Below are 10,101 nucleotides of genomic sequence, written 5' to 3'. Positions count from 1 at the left end.
AGTAAAAAGAGGGGATATGGAGTGACAGATTACTAGTGATAACATGTGGGAGTGGAAGATTCTGGATGGGGGAGAGTGCTATAGTTATGATAGGTTAGGAGAGTGTGAGGGAATGGGTGGAAAATTGGATGGGCAGATAAGGTAAAAAGGGGACAGATAAAGGAGGGGGAGATTTCTAGGGGGGGGGGGGGGAGGAGAAAAGAAAAAGGGGGGGGTTATGGGGGGGGGGGTTTGGGGGAGTACAGGTGTGGATATATTGAAAGACATCAAATTAAAACTCCATAATTGATGTGTTCATTCATGCCTTTTGGTGCAAGGCAATTTAGTTTAAAGGTCCATTCGGATTCATGTTTTAACAGTTCTTGCATCAAATCTCCTCCACGTATTCCTAAACTCACTCTTTCTAGTCGAAAGGCTTTGAGTTCTTTGGGGTTGGCCTGATGATAATTAAGAAAATGGCGTGCCACTGATGTTAATTTTTTCATTTTTTGAAGATCGGATGATGCATTTCTCACTGAGTCTATGTGTTCCAAAATGCGTTGTTTCAGGGCTCTTGTAGTAATGCCCACATATTTCATGTCGCAGCTACACGATATGCAGTACACGACCCCAACTGCAATACAGTTGATAAACTGGTTAATTAATTTTTCTTCACCATATCGGTCAATTACTGAAGATGTCTTGACCATATGTGGGCATGCTTTACAATTCCCACATGGGAAGGACCCCTTGATGGTTGGCTGTTTTTTAGGATTCTTGGTAAAGTGACTGCTGGTGAGTTTATCTTTAAGGTTTCTGGACCTTCTCCAACTCATGGAGGGTTTTTGTCCTATAGTCTCTGCTAGGTCATTGTCTAGAAGTAAGACTGGCCAATGTCTGTTGATTGATTCCTGTATCTCCCTCCACTCTCTACAGAAAGTGCCCACAAATCTGAGCTTGTTATCTTGTTCCAAAGATTTGTGAGTCGTTGTATGTGGAAAGATCAGTGTGTCCCTTGGTATCTGGCTGGTGTGCCATTTGGCTTTTTTAATGGACCTGTGACTGTAGCCACGTTCCCGTAATCTTGATGTTAATTCTATGCTTTTCTGCAGGAAGGTTGAAGAATCTGAACAGTTTCTTTTCAAGCGTAAGAATTCACCCTTGGGGATATTTTCCACTGTCGGGGGGAAATGCGCACTGGTCTGATGTAAGAGACTATTTGTAGATGTTTCTTTGCGGTACAGTTTGGTTTCTATCTGGTCATTGGGTGCTCTGGAAATAAGAAGATCTAGAAAGCATACTGAGTCCTTGCTGATGTGGTGTGTGAGTTTAAGATTGTTCTCTTTTGTATTCAGTTCCTCAATAAATGTTAGTAATAATTTTCTGTCACCTTCCCATATCAGGATAATGTCATCGATGTAGCGCCACCATGCAACTACATGCCGTGTATACTTCTCATTGTTTGGATGCATCACAATTTCCCTCTCCCACCAACCTAAATACAAGTTTGCATATGTTGGTGCACAGGCCGCACCCATCGCCGTACCGCGAGTTTGAAGGTAGAACCTGTCGTTGAATGTGAAATAATTCCTCGTTAGTATGAATTCCAGTAGTTCAATTAGTAAATCATGAAAATCATTATTGCCAGCCATTTCAAGAAAGTATCTGACAGCTTTTATGCCGATCTGATGTTTGATACTGGTGTAAAGCGATTCCACATCGAGTGTGACCAACAGATGGTTGTCATCGAGTTGGACATCATGTAATTTTTGAAGTACATCTGTTGTGTCTCGCAGATACGAGGGCAAGTTAAGCACATGTTGTCGTAAGTGCAGGTCCAAAAAGGTACTTGGTTTTTCCAAAATTCCACCTTGTCCTGATACAATTGGTCGCCCTGGTGGTACAGAGATGTTTTTATGAACCTTCGGTAGAAGGTATAGAGTGGGTGTTTTAGGTTTGGCGGTCGTTAAATACTCAGTTTCCTCTTTGGTTAGAGTGCCTTGAGAGTATGCCCGGTCCAAAATCCTATTAAGGGCGATCCTAAAGTTGTCTGTTGGATCGAATGTTATTTGTTTATAACACTGTGTATCCCCCAATTGTCTCATTGCTTCAATGATATACATTGACTTTGGCCATAGGACAATGTTGCCCCCCTTGTCAGAAGGCTTGATCACTATATCAGACCAAGACTGTATTTCTCGCAAGGTTCTTCTTTCGGTTTTGCTCAGATTGTCACCATAAAATGGTTTAGATTGGGACTTAGTATAAATTTTATCCAGGTCACGAGCTACTAATTCCTGAAATACTCTGGTTTCGGGTGAGATATGTTCCGGAGGGAAGAAGGTTGATTTTTTCTTGCATTTGGGTCTTGTGAGTGTATCCTTGGTATTCAAATCGCCAGTTTGAAGTTCCTCAAGTGCAGCTAAGGCCTCTATTTCTTCTGTGGTGAATGATTCGTCTGTTGAATTGTATTCAGTATCATTTGTCCGCGAGGATTCCTGACGTATTGCAAAGAATTTTTTAAGAAGTAGTTTACGCCCAAAGAGTTTGAGATCTTTTTCCCAGTGGAAACGATTTAATGGTTGTGTAGGCGAGAAGGATAATCCTTTTGATAGGAGAGTGATATGGCCAGCAGTGAGGGTTTTGTCTGAGAGATTAATAACTCTGAGATTAGCCTCCTGTATTACTTCCTCCTGTTGTTTCTGATTGGGTATCTGGGTTCCCAGTTGGTTTGTTCTCGTTGGTTTCTTAGTCCCCCTCCTCGTCTTCCTCTTTGTCGAAGTCTTGGTCTTCCTCCCCTCCTGTCTGATCCTAAAAAATGAGTCGATGCATAATTATTGGGATCATCCCTATAATTATAGGTTTCTCCTTCCATGTTGCCAGGGTCAGAATATTCCTCTCCCCCTGATGATTCTGCCTCGGAAGAAGTATATCTATCTTGCGACTGCGTGTAATCTCTGCGTGTGGGTGTTTTGCTCCAACGAAATATGTTACCTGTCTTGAAGTCCCTCATATCTCTAGCAAATTTGCTTTTCTTTCTTTCAATTATTTTTTGTTCATAGGGTTCCAGTTCTTTCTTGATTTTTTCAAAAGTTTGTTGGAATTTAGTGTTGGTTTCCCATTCTTCAAGGCTTTTCCCCAGATCTTCTATTTCTTTTTCACATGCATTTAGCACTAGGTGATTGTGCTTAATTAAGATAGCCATGAGGTCTTGGGAGCATTTCAAAAGTACTCCTTCCCATTCTGTGGTTAGACTGTCCATGGTTAGTTGAAAGGTCGGGAAGATTTTAGGTCTCAGACCTCTTGGTGTAATTTTATTTTTTGCATAACTTTCCAAAGTTTTGACATCCCATGCAGATCGCATCCTCTTCTGTAGACAGGATCTTAGTTTGTTAAGTTCAGAGTCCCACCCAGAGTCGCCTGAGGGCAAATCTGTTCCACTATTAAAGATGTCTTCCACACTTTGTAATGACGCATGTCTACTACTCAGTTCACTGCGAAGGCTAAAAGAAGCCATGCTTGAGCTAAGAGTAGACAGCGGGCTTAGTGTAAATAATAGCAAAAAGCGATTTTTTGGTTTTATAGGGTGAGATATTATGACAAATATGTAACAATATACGTTCTTATATGGGTGTGTGTGGTAAAAGAGTGTACTACAACAAATTATGCCAATAATCGGCTTAAAGGGACATAGATGTCCTGTCCGTGCTGGAACCTGAAGCTGAAGATTCAATCAGTATAAGTGATCAGGAAAAAAGTTACTTTGGTGCCGCACAGGACTATAACAATTTCTTTATAATGGGCTCTTACAGAATTTGTCCCTTGTGAACCAACAGTACATATGCATAAGAAATGCCTGTATCGGTAATCAAGGAGTTTGTTGGTGGTGCACCCAGAGTCAATGATACATATCGGGGTTGCAAAGGAAAAGAGAGACTCTTTGTTGGGGCACGCTTAAAAACTAAAACTTAACTTTTAATTAGAATCTGATTAAATTATGGTACACAAGATCAACACACATATATACATTTTTTACAACACTTTAGGAAAAAAAGGCCACTGATTTGTTATAGCCTTTCTCCACTCGTGTTTTATATTTACAAGAAATAATTCTTACTCATAAAGTAATTAAGAGTGATTAATCTCTAATTGATGTAACTAATAAAGATGACAGTGACACCTGAGGTGAAAATATTGGAAATTAGATTTCAATATCACAGGATAATGAGAAATCCTTAACATGAGATACATAGGCATTAGATATAATAAAATTAGACTACGATTGTAGTTCTTGAACAATTGCCTATATAAATGATATATCCTGGTAAGGGTTAATCTGCTACCTTCAATTTTATGATAATAAGGTGCAATAGATAAGAAGACGAATGGAATAAATAAATAAATGATCCGAGAAACTAATTGAATAAGAAGAGGGAAATATAGGTGTGAAATCGGTAATGGTCAAAGGTTGCTCCAACACCTCTCCTTTTCACATAAACATAGGGGTATTTATTACTGCACCTGATATTCCCTAGCAGTCTCCCATATAGGTACTAATCAGGCTGTTCACTGCTTAGCTTCCAAGATCAGGCGAGGTTGGGCGTACCCAGTGAGATATGGCAGTAATATCACATAAATTGTGAATACAATGGTGTGTGGTTATTGGCATATACCAGAAGAAGTACTTCTATTGTTCATTATTGTGCACAGTCTATTCTGTTGCTTTTACATTGCCGAATAGATGTATGACTGGCATCAACTAGCTTTTAACTAGTAGAAATATATAACTAGCAGATCACAATAGCTAGGAGTCCAGTAACAAGTTCACACAATTTTTGTTGCCACAAAAGCTAGGATGAGCACACATGTCCCACAAGCAATCTTCTTTCTATAACTAGCCTGTGCCAGTGGTTCCCAAACTGTGTGCCATGGCAGCCTGAGGTGCCGTGTTTCGATATCAAATTATTTATGGTCAAAGTGCTAGGTAAAACAAGTGCTAGTGGCTGCCAATCATAAAACATGTGGATAATCAGAAGCACAACTGTACATCACCACATAACTGAATCTATCGATGACAAGGTAAGCACAATTTACTTAATTTAATATTGTTTTCCCCAAATTTATCAATAAAAAAACTTTTATCCTGGGGGTAAAATGGAAGGACCCCATGCCAGTTTCCCCCTGATTTTCCAGTACCAGTCCAGGCTCAGAGGTCCGAGCCTGGTTGTACTTTTTGGAGGGAACCCCATGCCGTTTTGTTTTCACATTTCTAACTCTTTCTTCACTGTTATCCCTATGCAGTGCTTCTATTTGGATGGGTTTGCTGTTGTATTGTCCATTCTATACTCCATCGAGTTTGAGCTGAGAGTACAAAACTGACGACATTTAGAAGTGCAAAATCCGCTGATTTCAAAGGATGATAAATATGCAGATTTTTTTTTATTCTGGAATTCTGATGATGTCAGTAGTTTTAAATCAATTTAAAATCTTTCTAAAACTGGCCTTAAATACACTGCTCAAAAAAATAAAGGGAACACTAAAATAACACATCCTAGATCTGAATGAATGAAATATTCTTATTAAATACTTTGTTCTTTACATAGTTGAATGTGCTGACAACAAAATCACACAAAAATTATCAAAGGAAATCAAATTTATTAACCCATGGAGGTCTGGATTTGGAGTCGCCCTCAATATTAAAGTGGAAAAAACACTACAGACTGATCCAAATTTGATGTAATGTCCTTAAAACAAGTCAAAATGAGGCACAGTAGTGTGTGTGGCCTCCACGTGCCTGTATGACCTCCCTACAACCCACACAAGTGGCTCAGGTAGTGCAGCTCATCCAGGATGGCACATCAATGCGAGCTGTGGCAAGAAGGTTTGCTGTGTCTGTCAGCGTAGTGTCCAGAGCATGGAGGCGCTACCAGGAGACAGGCCAGTACATCAGGAGACGTGAAGGAGGCCGTAGGAGGGCAATGACCCAGCAGCAGGACCGCTACCTCCGCCTTTGTGCAAGGAGGAACAGGAGGAGCACTGCCAGAGCCCTGCAAAATGACCTCCAGCAAGCCACAAATGTGCATGTGTCTACTCAAACGATCAGAAACAGACTCCATGAGGGTGGTATGAGGGCCCGACGTCCACAGGTGGGGGTTGTGCTTACAGCCCAACACCGTGCAGGACATTTGGCATTTGCCAGAGAACACCAAGATTGGCAAATTCGCCACTGGCGCCCTGTGCTCTTCACAGATAAAAGCAGGTTCTCACTGAGCACATGTGACAGACGTGACAGAGTCTGGAGACGCCAAGGAGAACGTTCTGCTGCCTGCAACATCCTCCAGCATGACCGGCTTGGCAGTGGGTCAGTAATGGTGTGGGGTGGCATTTCTTTGGGGGGCCGCACAGCCCTCCATGTGCTCGCCAGAGGTAGCCTGACTGCCATTAGGTACTGCCATTAGGTACTGAGATGAGATCCTCAGACCCCTTGTGAGACCATATGCTGGTGCGGTTGGCCCTGAGTTCCTCCTAATGCAAGTCAATGCTAGACCTCATGTGGCTGGAGTGTGTCAGCAGTTCCTGCAAGACGAAGGCATTGATGCTATGGACTGGCCCGCAGACCTGAATCCAATTGAGCACATCTGGGACATCATGTCTCGCTCCATCCACTAATGCCACGTTGCACCACAGACTGTCCAGGAGTTGGCGGATGCTTTAGTCCAGGTCTGGGAGGAGATCCCTCAGGAGACCATCCGCCACCTCATCAGGAGCATGCCCAGGTTTTGTAGGGAGGTCATACAGGCACGTGGAGGCCACAGACACTACTGAGCCTCATTTTGACTTGTTTTAAGGACATCAAACTTGGATCAGCCTGTAGTGTGTTTTTCCACTTTAATTTTGAGTGTGACTCCAAATCCAGACCTCCATGGGTTAATAAATTTGATTTCCATTGATAATTTTTGTGTGATTTTGTTGTCAGCACATTCAACTGTGTAAATAACAAAGTATTTAATAAGAATATTTAATTCATTCAGATCTAGGATGTGTTATTTTAGTGTTCCCTTTATTTTTTTGAGCAGTGTATATTCCCTCCTCTTCAGTAGTGTGAACATCAAATAATAAATAATATATTAAAATAGTAGATTCATTATCATATATTTAGGAAAAAATCTTGAATAATGTGGGTGTTTTGTATATATGTTACTATTTATGAAGTTATATGAATAATTTATGAGAGAACTGCAATCAGGTTCAGATATTTATATTACACCTTTTCCACTAACCTCAAAATCCCAGGTTTTTGCTCGTCAACGTGCAAAACCTGGGATTTTGGTTAGTGATGAGCACCGGAAATTTTTCGGGTTTTGTGTTTTGGTTTTGGGTTTGGTTCCGCGGCCGTGTTTTGGGTTCGAACGCGTTTTGACAAAACCTCACCGAATTTTTTTTGGCGGATTCGGGTGTGTTTTGGATTCGGGTGTTTTTTTCAAAAAACCCTAAAAAACAGCTTAAATCATAGAATTTGGGGGTCATTTTGATCCCAAAGTATTATTAACCTCAATAACCATAATTTCCACTCATTTTCAGTCTATTCTGAACACCTCACACCTCACAATATTATTTTTAGTCCTAAAATTTGCACCGAGGTCGCTGGATGACTAAGCTCAGCGACCCAAGTGGCCGACACAAACACCTGGCCCATCTAGGAGTGGCACTGCAGTGTCACGCAGGATGGCCCTTCCAAAAAACACCCCCCAAACAGCACATGACGCAAAGAAAAAAAGAGGTGCAATGAGGTAGCTGTGTGACTAAGCTAAGCGACCCTAGTGGCCGACACAAACACCTGGCCCATCTAGGAGTGTCACTGCAGTGTCACGCAGGATGGCCCTTCAAAAAACTACTCCCCAAACAGCACATGACGCAAAGAAGAAAAAAAAGATGCGCAATGAGGTAGCTGTGTGACTAAGATAAGCGACCCTAGTGGCCGACACAAACACCTGGCCCATCTAGGAATGGCACTGCAGTGTCACGCAGGATGGCCCTTCCAAAAAACACCCCCCAAACAGCACATGACGCAAAGAAAAAAAGAGGCGCAATGAGGTAGCTGTGTGACTAAGATAAGCGACCCAAGTGGCCGACACAAACACCTGGCCCATCTAGGAGTGGCACTGCAGTGTCACGCAGGATGGCCCTTCCAAAAAACACCCCCCAAACAGCACATGACGCAAAGAAAAAAAAGAGGCGCAATGAGGTAGCTGTGTGACTAAGATAAGCAACCCAAGTGGCCGACACAAACACCTGGCCCATCTAGGAGTGGCACTGCAGTGTCACGCAGGATGGCCCTTCCAAAAACTACTCCCCAAACAGCACATGACGCAAAGAAAAATGAAAGATAAAAGAGGTGCAAGATGGAATTGTCCTTGGGCCCTCCCACCCACCCTTATGTTGTATAAACAGGACATGCACACTTTAACCAACCCATCATTTCAGTGACAGGGTCTGCCACACGACTGTGACTGAAATGACGGGTTGGTTTGGACCTCCACCAAAAAAGAAGCAATTAATCTCTCCTTGCACAAACTGGCTCTACAGAGGCAAGATGTCCACCTCATCATCATCCTCCGATATATCACCGTGTACATCCCCCTCCTCACAGATTATCAATTCGTCCCCACTGGAATCCACCATCTCAGCTCCCTGTGTACCTTGTGGAGGCAATTGCTGCTGGTGAATGTCTCCACGGAGGAATTGATTATAATTCATTTTAATGAACATCATCTTCTCCACATTTTCTGGATGTAACCTCGTACGCCGATTGCTGACAAGGTGAGCGGCGGCACTAAACACTCTTTCGGAGTACACACTTGTGGGAGGGCAACTTAGGTAGAATAAAGCCAGTTTGTGCAAGGGTCTCCAAATTGCCTCTTTTTCCTGCCAGTATAAGTACGGACTGTCTGACGTGCCTACTTGGATGCGGTCACTCATATAATCCTCCACCATTCTTTCAATGGGGAGAGAATCATATGCAGTGACAGTAGACGACATGTCCGTAATCGTTGTCAGGTCCTTCAGTCCGGACCAGATGTCAGCATCAGCAGTCGCTCCAGACTGCCCTGCATCACCGCCAGCTGATGGGCTCGGAATTCTGAGCCTTTTCCTCGCACCCCCAGTTGCGGGAGAATGTGAAGGAGGAGATGTTGACAGGTCGCGTTCCGCTTGTCTTGACAATTTTCTCACCAGCAGTTCTTTGAACCCCAGCAGACTTGTGTCTGCCGGAAAGAGAGATCCAAGGTAGGTTTTAAATCTAGGATCGAGCACGGTGGCCAAAATGTAGTGCTCTGATTTCAACAGATTGACCACCCGTGAATCCTTGTTAAGCGAATTAAGGGCTCCATCCACAAGTCCCACATGCCTAGCGGAATCGCTCTGTATTAGCTCCTCCTTCAATATCTCCAGCTTCTTCTGCAAAAGCCTGATGAGGGGAATGACCTGACTCAGGCTGGCAGTGTCTGAACTGACTTCACGTGTGGCAAGTTCAAAAGGTTGCAGAACCTTGCACAACGTTGAAATCATTCTCCACTGCGCTTGAGACAGGTGCATTCCACCTCCTATATCGTGCTCAGTTGTATAGGCTTGAATGGCCTTTTGCTGCTCCTCCAACCTCTGAAGCATATAGAGGGTTGAATTCCACCTCGTTACCACTTCTTGCTTCAGATGATGGCAGGGCAGGTTCAGGCGTTTTTGGTGGTGCTCCAGTCTTCTGTACGTGGTGCCTGTACGCCGTAAGTGTCCCGCAATTCTTCTGGCCACCGACAGCATCTCTTGCACGCCCCTGTCGTTTTTTAAATAATTCTGCACCACCAAATTCAAGGTATGTGCAAAACATGGGACGTGCTGGAATTTGCCCAGATTTAATGCACACACAATATTGCTGGCGTTGTCCGATGCCACAAATCCACAGGAGAGTCCAATTGGGGTAAGCCATTCCGCGATGATCTTCCTCAGTTGCCGTAAGAGGTTTTCAGCTGTGTGCATATTCTGGAAAGCGGTGATACAAAGCGTAGCCTGCTTAGGAAAGAGTTGGCGTTTGCGAGATGCTGCTACTGGTGCCGCCGCTGCTGTTCTTGC

The 10,101-nt window shown here is 43.2% G+C and overlaps 1 pseudogene; it reads right to left on the bottom strand.

Moving 5' to 3' along the window:
* Nucleotides 1-4,488: 4,488 nt before the first annotated feature.
* On the bottom strand, nt 4,489-4,607 carry LOC134912407 (5S ribosomal RNA; annotated as a pseudogene).
* Nucleotides 4,608-10,101: the final 5,494 nt, after the last annotated feature.

This window comes from Pseudophryne corroboree, chromosome 4 (genome assembly GCF_028390025.1).
Source record: "Pseudophryne corroboree isolate aPseCor3 chromosome 4, aPseCor3.hap2, whole genome shotgun sequence".
NCBI classification, from domain to species: Eukaryota; Metazoa; Chordata; class Amphibia; order Anura; family Myobatrachidae; genus Pseudophryne; species Pseudophryne corroboree.
The sequence above is the reverse complement of the archived record's forward strand: the minus strand, read 5'-3'. Positions and strand labels throughout refer to the sequence as shown.